We start from the raw sequence: 7826 nt of genomic DNA on the forward strand, positions 1-7826 counted from the left end.
TTGTTATTACATTTGATATGTCAAGTGCTAAGAAGAGACTCCCTCATCATGTAGCTTTTTGTATTAAATCTACATATCAGAAAATGAGTATATTTCGAACTGTAGTTGATGAAGGGACTTCCACATGTGTCATTTCGATGTCATGTTGGAAGGCTATTGGATCTTCATAAGCTTTTCCTTCCCCTAATCTCCTTACTGCATTCGATGGTCATTCTCATAGGCCTCATGGAATTCTTCCAGCCTTTTTCATTTGTGTTGGGGGAAAGGTTGTCAATGTCGAGGTAGAGATAGTTGATGTCAACCTTGATTATAATCTTTTGTTGGGTCAAAATTGGGTTTATGCAATGGATATTATTGTTTCATCATTGTTTCACATCCTATGCTTCCCCCATGAAGGGAGAATTGTTACAATTGATCAAATGGCTTATTCTCCTAATGATCTCGATGCATCTTCTGACTATACTATTCCCTTGGTGAAGAATACCAAGCAGTCTGTCGAGAATTTGGGAGTTCGAATGTATTCCTCATTAATGGGTTCTTTCGATATTCCTTCTCCTATTGCTCATGTTAATGCCATTTCATCCTCTAAGCTCACTCCTCGAATATGTTCTTTCAGAACTCATTATTTTTCTAAGCCTTGGTCCTTACCCCCCTCTACTGCCACATTAGAAGAGGGGCAAGTAAGTGGAATGGCATACCCTATATCTGCGACATAAATTGTGTACCAATATATAGTGAATTTCGTGGATTTTGATCTCGTTTCTCTCCCATCATAGGATTTGGATAGTGATGTGGCTCCAATATGGACTCTTGAATCTACTTCGGCTATGGATTGCCTTGACATAGTCTTACCATATGAAGAGGAAATCCTAGAAGTAATGATTGGTGCAGAAACACTGTGGTATGATTTACATCCTTGGTCATATTTTCTCCTTGATTTCCATCAAGTTGAGTCAAATTTGTCCAGTCCTTCTTTAACTGGAAGTGTTAATAAAATTCTAAATACTTTGGCCCCAACACATATTTTTTCCGAAGGTAATGTCCAATATATCATAAACTATTCTGGTGAACATCTCTAGGAATCCCAATATTATCAAAAATATCTTCATTGGAGCTGCATGTTCCCAAGAAGAAATCAAGATTTATACTGACTTTTTAAAAGAATTTCGAGATGTGTTTGCTTGGTCTTATGAATAAATGCTTGGGATCGATCCATTGATAGTTCAACATGAGATCAAGGCATATGAAAACGTTAAGCATGTACGACAAAATCTTCGACTGAAAAATCTTGGGAAATCAACAGCTACTAAAGCTGAGGTTGAAAAGTTGCCTAAGGCGGGTTTCATACATCCTGTTCCTTTAACTAAATGGGTCTAAAATCCAGTCCCTGTCGATAAAAAGCAAGGAAGGATCCGAGTATTTATTGACTTTTGGGATTTGAATCAGGCTTGTCCTAAAGATAATTTCCTCACTCTATTTATCGATGAGATCATTAATGAGTGTGCTGTAATGAGGTGTTCTCCTTCATGGATGGTTTTCCAGGATATAATAAAATAACTATCCATCCTGAAGATCAACACAAGACAACATTTATTTTCCCTTGGGGTACATTTGTGTACAAAAAGATGCCTTTTGGCCTAAAAAATGCTAGAGTGACTTTTCAACAGGCCATGTCTTACGCTTTCGATGACCTAAAACACGTAATAGAAGCATATTTAGATGACCTAACTGTTCGTTCTCGAATGAGAATTGATCATCCACATCACCTTCGTTTGGTTTTTGAACGATGTCATTACTATAAGATCCAGTTGAATCCTAATAAATGCGTTTTCACTATCACATTTGATCAGTGATTGGGGTTCATTGTGTCCAATGAAGGGATTCATGTTGATCCCTTTAAGGTTGAGGCAATACTTCAGTTGCCTCCCCTATCAACGGTTCATCAACTTCAGAGTCTCCAAGGTAAAACCAATTTCTTAAGGATATTTATCATAAATTACGCGAGATTACGAAAGTATTTATGTGATTACTAAAGAAAGAAGTCCCATTTGTTTGGACAATTTTGCTCAACGCTCCTTTGATGCTTTGAAAAAGGCATTGACCTCTGCTCCTCTTTTGAGTCCACCCGATTATAGCAAGGATTTCTTCTTGTATCTCGCTACGAAAAAAAAAACCATTGATATGGTTATGGTTTAGGAAGACCATGCTCTTCGACAACATGTGATTTGTTCTCTGAGCCGAGGCTTTGTCGGTCTTGAACTTAGGCATTCTCATATAGAGAATTTGTCTTTGGCAACAGTTCACGTTGTCTAGCGACTTCGTCACTATATGTTGCTTAGAAAAACTTTTGTGTTGGTTGATGTCAACCCATTTCAGTTTGTTCTTAGTAGGCGAGTGATTGGGGGAAAATATAATAAATGGATTTCAACTTACAAGAATTCGATCTCGAATTTATGTTAGCCAAGTCCAAAATATCTTTAGTATTTGTAGAATTGATTTTAGAGTTGCCTTGTGAAGAGGGTGTTGTTTATGAAGGGTCATTTCTAGATGAGCATCTCTTCTTAATCTCTTCATAGGATCCTAGGTATGGAGACATCATAGTATATCTCCAGAATTTAAAGTTTCCTCTAACTTTTTAAAAGGATAAACATAGAAATTTGCGTCACCTAGCCATAAATTATACTATTATTGGTGACACTTTGTATCGTCGCATGATTGACTCAATCCTTAGATGTTGTTTAACCTTATAATAAGTTGAGTATGTTTTTAATGATTGCCACAATGGAGCTTGTGGAGGTCATCTATCTGGGCTTGTTACAACCCATAAAATCTTGCGTGCAGGCTATTTTTGACCCTTGATTTCAAAGATTGCACATAAGTGATCAAAAAGTGTCATCCTTGTCAGATATATAATCGAAAAATGCGCACTTATCCAACTCTATTTTTTCTCGTCATCATTGTCGGTCCTTTCACAAAGTGGGGTATTGATTTTACGACTTGTAACCTGGCTTCGACTAAGGGTCGCAAGTACATTATCGTAGTGGTGGACTACTTTATGAAGTAGGATGAAGCTATTCCTACTTTCAAAACCGATGGTTATACATCAATTATTTTCCTTCTAAACCAAATCATTTCACATTTCGATATTCTAAGGGAGATTGTCACTGACCATGAAATTCATTTTTAGAATAAGATGATATCTGAGTTGGCTTTAAATTTGGGATTTCAGCACGAGAATTCGTCTTCGTACTATACTCAAGCTAATAGACAGGTTGAAGCCATGAAAAATCCCCTCAAAACTATCCTGCAAAGGGAAATCAATAAAGTTAGATCCAACTGGAACATCATGCTATATCTTGCACTTTGGGCATACCAGATATATGTTAAGACCGCCATGGGTTTTACTCATTTTCAACTATTTTACAGTTTGGAATCAATGTTTCCTATGGAATGTGAGATCCCATCTCTTAAATTATCAGTTGAACTTCTCCCAGATACTTATAGTCTTGAATAACGCCTTATTCATTTGGAACATCTCGATGAGAAACATTAAGATATAACCACAATAAATGAGCCTCATAAAAAAAGAGTAAAAAGCCAATATGACAAGATTGTGCATCTTAGGGGTTTCTCTGAAGGTGACCTTGTCCTGGTCTATGATCAAGATAAAGACACCTTGGGGGCAGGCAAGTTCAAATCCATGTGGTACCGTCCTTTTATCATTAAAAAGGTCTTGAAGAAAGATGCATACGAATTGGTTGACTTTGATGGAAACGTGATGTTGGAGCCCAGAAATGGGCTCTATCTTAAGAAGTTTTATGCCTAGGTTGTTCCCTAGAATTTGCTTTGTTTTGTAAATATTGTACATAGTTGTTTATTTCTGTCTATGGGTCTCGTGGTAATGTTGGTATTTTGATCTACTTTGGCAGGTGTCGATGGGTGATTTGGCATATCTAGGATTCAATGATGGTTCTAGTAGACATACTTGGAACTTAGCTTCTGCCACTTGAGTAATATATTATCCGTCTAGTCAGTTGTTAGTCTCAAGAGGCATATGTATCGGTCCTGCATCCAACAATATCGCTGAATAAAGTGCTATAATTTATTTACTATTCGAAGCAATATCTTTTGGTGTTGAATTGTTAGTGGTTTATTTGGATTCACAAATGGTGGTGTCTCAATTAAATAACCTATATTATGTGAGAGATCCTTTATTACATCTCCAATTTCTTAGAGTGAGATTATTACAAAGATCATTTAATTTTATTACTTTTATTCATATTACACGATAAAAAAATTCATTTTTTGATTCTATAACTAATCAAGTATTAGATTGAAACATTAATCATTCATCACTTTAAAATAAAAAAAATAAAAAATCATAAATCATCTATATATATGACCAAACCATCGAGAAACTGTTTATATATAGATAAGAATAATATGTCGAAAATATTACAATGTGGACAAATGTCCTACAAAATTTAGGCTCAAGCCTGATCATGTTCGTAAAAGATCAATCATCTAAAATCTAAGACTATGGGCCCTACCGCTGATGAGCATCACGAAAGAAGATGGTGGCATTTTCCACTCATTGGAAGCCACACCCACTCTCATGGTACTCTTACCACTCGCCTCTGAACGACCTCAGGGATATCCTGTATGGCTAGATTTGGAACCTAGCGATTCAAACTCTCTAGGTTCCTATGAACTGTATGTAGGACTCTCTTAGTCTCAGCGGTTGTGCTCTCCATGCCTCTACCATGATGCCTATGCCTAGGCAGACCCTCAAGTCTCACTGGTCCAACATATGCATCATGATCAAATAATTTTGTAAGATTTTTGTTTCACTAAAAAATATTTTTAACTTCTTAAGATTTATTCAAAGTTCAAAAAAAAATCAAATAATATAAAAAACAAAGATTTTTACCCATATCTCCCCATGCATGATCTAAATTGGATCAGATTAGTAATGCTGTGCTAATTCTCCATTCAGAAGTAAATCCAAAATGCTTATCATTTGCTTTTTCAAGTGCTTAAAAATTCAAAACTTTTGCATAATTAACATATTGCCATGAGAGTTTCTTATGTAAATGTTATAAACATTTTAACATAAAAACATATGTTGAACAACAACAATATAACAACAAAAAACACCAAAATACAACACAGAACAAACACATGATAAGGGAGTTCACCCTTCCTAGGCTACGTCTCCTTGGTCCAACTTCCAATGGCTTGGGCCTCTCTATTATGCTCAAGTTACATCAAAAGTGTGTTTCAATGCTCAGATGCCTCTGAAACTTATCTCAATGAGTTCAAAATAGCCAAAAATGCTATAATAGACTCTTTTTGCAACTAATTTGAATAATAACTAAAGAAGTTATGACTTCTCCTGGTTCTCCCACTATTTGTTCCACAAAATGCTCCAAAACCAACAGAAACTCCAAATTAGCCCCAAAATCTACTATCTGGGCAATAATTTCTCTGCACCGTGGGCCATACTTTATCGTTTGTATTGAAAATCGCAATCGGCGAGTTTAGTGGGCGGAATGTCTTGTTTACCTAGCGGAATGCTGCGATTGCGATATCGCGGACCCACTAGATTATTAAATTGTGGCTTATAACGTTATCGTGTACGGGGTCTATAGCTTACAAGAATTATCTATGCCAGGAAAATTACATGTTCATCGTGATTGTGATATGCGATCGCATCACATCGTAAACCTTTCCAATACATGTTATGTTCTCCCCTTCACCATCTACAATATGCAATTGCAATTAGATCGCATCGCAACCTGAACCTACCAGGGGTCGATTTGAAACACCTTTTCCGCCTACCGCTGCGATATGCAATATGTGAGGGCCAATGGCAGGCTGCCACTTGGCGCCTACTTATTCGCTAAAGATTTTCCACATCATTTTAATCCTGTGATGTAGGCAAGTCAAACTTGAACTTTGACTTGCTCTAACTTCTGCATACGAACTCAGATTCGAGTGACGTTTGCACTATTGGATTCAGAATGACAAGATCTTCAATTTGAAGCCAGGTTTGAGAAGATTCTGACACTTTGATTTTTGAGCATAATTCTAAGCACTAGAAGGCTTTTGGACCCAAAAAGGATCACTTTCAATTATTGAACAAATGAGGGTACTGTTCCCTCACCTTCCCCACTTCAATCCATTTAGATTTTATGGATGTGTACCTTTGAGACCCACCCGAAGATAATCAATATTTCCCCTTTTAGTTGTCCTTATCCTTCTATCAAGTATAGTGTCTTGCTGAAGCACATCAAGATATTCTGGAGAAAAGTATTCAATAGATAGAATATGAACATTCTCTCCTTGATCTTCAATCAAAGGAGGTTCATACAATCTCAAATTTTCAACATTAACAATGGAATAAATTTTCATATATGAAGGAAAATCAAGCTTGAAAGCATTATTACCAATCTTTTCCATAATTTTAAAGGGACAATAACAAATTGGTTTCAGCTTTTTACCTTCACCTTGAAGCTTTTCCTTTCTAATGTATAGCCAAACTTCATCACCTACTTGAAACTGACGATCCACATGATGCTTATCATGCCTTGCCTTAGACTTACCTTGATTATTTTCTAGTTGTTCTTGAACTGTTTGGTGAATCAATTGAATTTTCTCAATGAATTTATCTTCTTTGTCTATGTCACTATGTCCATTTATAGCTACATCTTTCTCAAAGATGAAATCCAAAGGTGATTTAGGCAAATAACCAATACATGCCTCAAAAGGTGAAGTTAGAGTAGAAGAGTGTTTTTCTCGGTTGTACGCATGCTAAATACAATGCAACTATTCATCCCATAATTTAGGATGTTTGCTGTAATGTCCTCTTAGCAAATGTGTTATCACTTAAGAATTCTAATTCCCAAATTGCTCACATTAGTTTGAGGGTAAAGGTTTGGTGCTAGTCTAGGTTTGATTTTTGTTTGTCTTAGAGTCTGAATCTTAGGAGTCTTGATGGTATGCTTAAATAAAGGTCAACCATTCATCAACCATTCATCCTCATTCATCACTGGTCTCATAACTCACACAACTTCCATGTGTCAGCTGTGTTCAAAGGTTATTATGTGCTACAAAGCCCTTTAGGTGATTTCGCAGCGCATAAATCATTTTTAGGTGTTTTCGCAGCGCAACATGCTTTAGGTGATTTCGTAGCGCATAATCCAGATTTTACACTGGCTGCGCTATGAAATCGGAGATTCGTGCAATCCGTAGCAAATCTTTCCTAACTGTCAAATTTGTCAAGTTAGTTATGGTTGCATCATTCACTGTTAGCTTATACACTCCACATATCATGTCCAACCGCTTATCTCCATCATTACAGTCGCTAGGAACCTTGGTACGCTCGGATTGCAAGTTCCAAGAAAAGCCAGGTATTCACAGTCTTAATTATGATTGTATGCATTGCATGAGGAAAAAATCTACAAATGTTCAATTTTAATGCATTGTATATCAAGCGAGGCAGAGATCGAAGATTGAGCAGCGCTAGTATATCTAACCTTCATTACGCTGAGGTCTCATGGAAGGATATACAGAAAGGAAAGAGCACAGATCAGGGAGATGTTTGAGGAACGAACCTGAAGGATTAGACCTTATCCTGAAGAACAGAGAAGTTGAGCACACATTCAAGCAGGTTGGATGTTAGAATTTTTGCGAGAAACTCCAGGGAGGTCATGCACAAATCACCAAGGAATTTGCTTTGAATTTCATAGGACTGAATTCAAAGGTTGGGATGCTCGAATTGCAAGTCTCACCAGAGGTAATATCCACAGTTACTGAGATTACAA

Source organism: Pinus tabuliformis, chromosome Q, assembly GCF_031772625.1.
Source record: "Pinus tabuliformis cultivar Carrire ecotype Pingquan chromosome Q, CPIR1, whole genome shotgun sequence".
In the NCBI taxonomy this organism is placed as follows: domain Eukaryota; kingdom Viridiplantae; phylum Streptophyta; class Pinopsida; order Pinales; family Pinaceae; genus Pinus; species Pinus tabuliformis.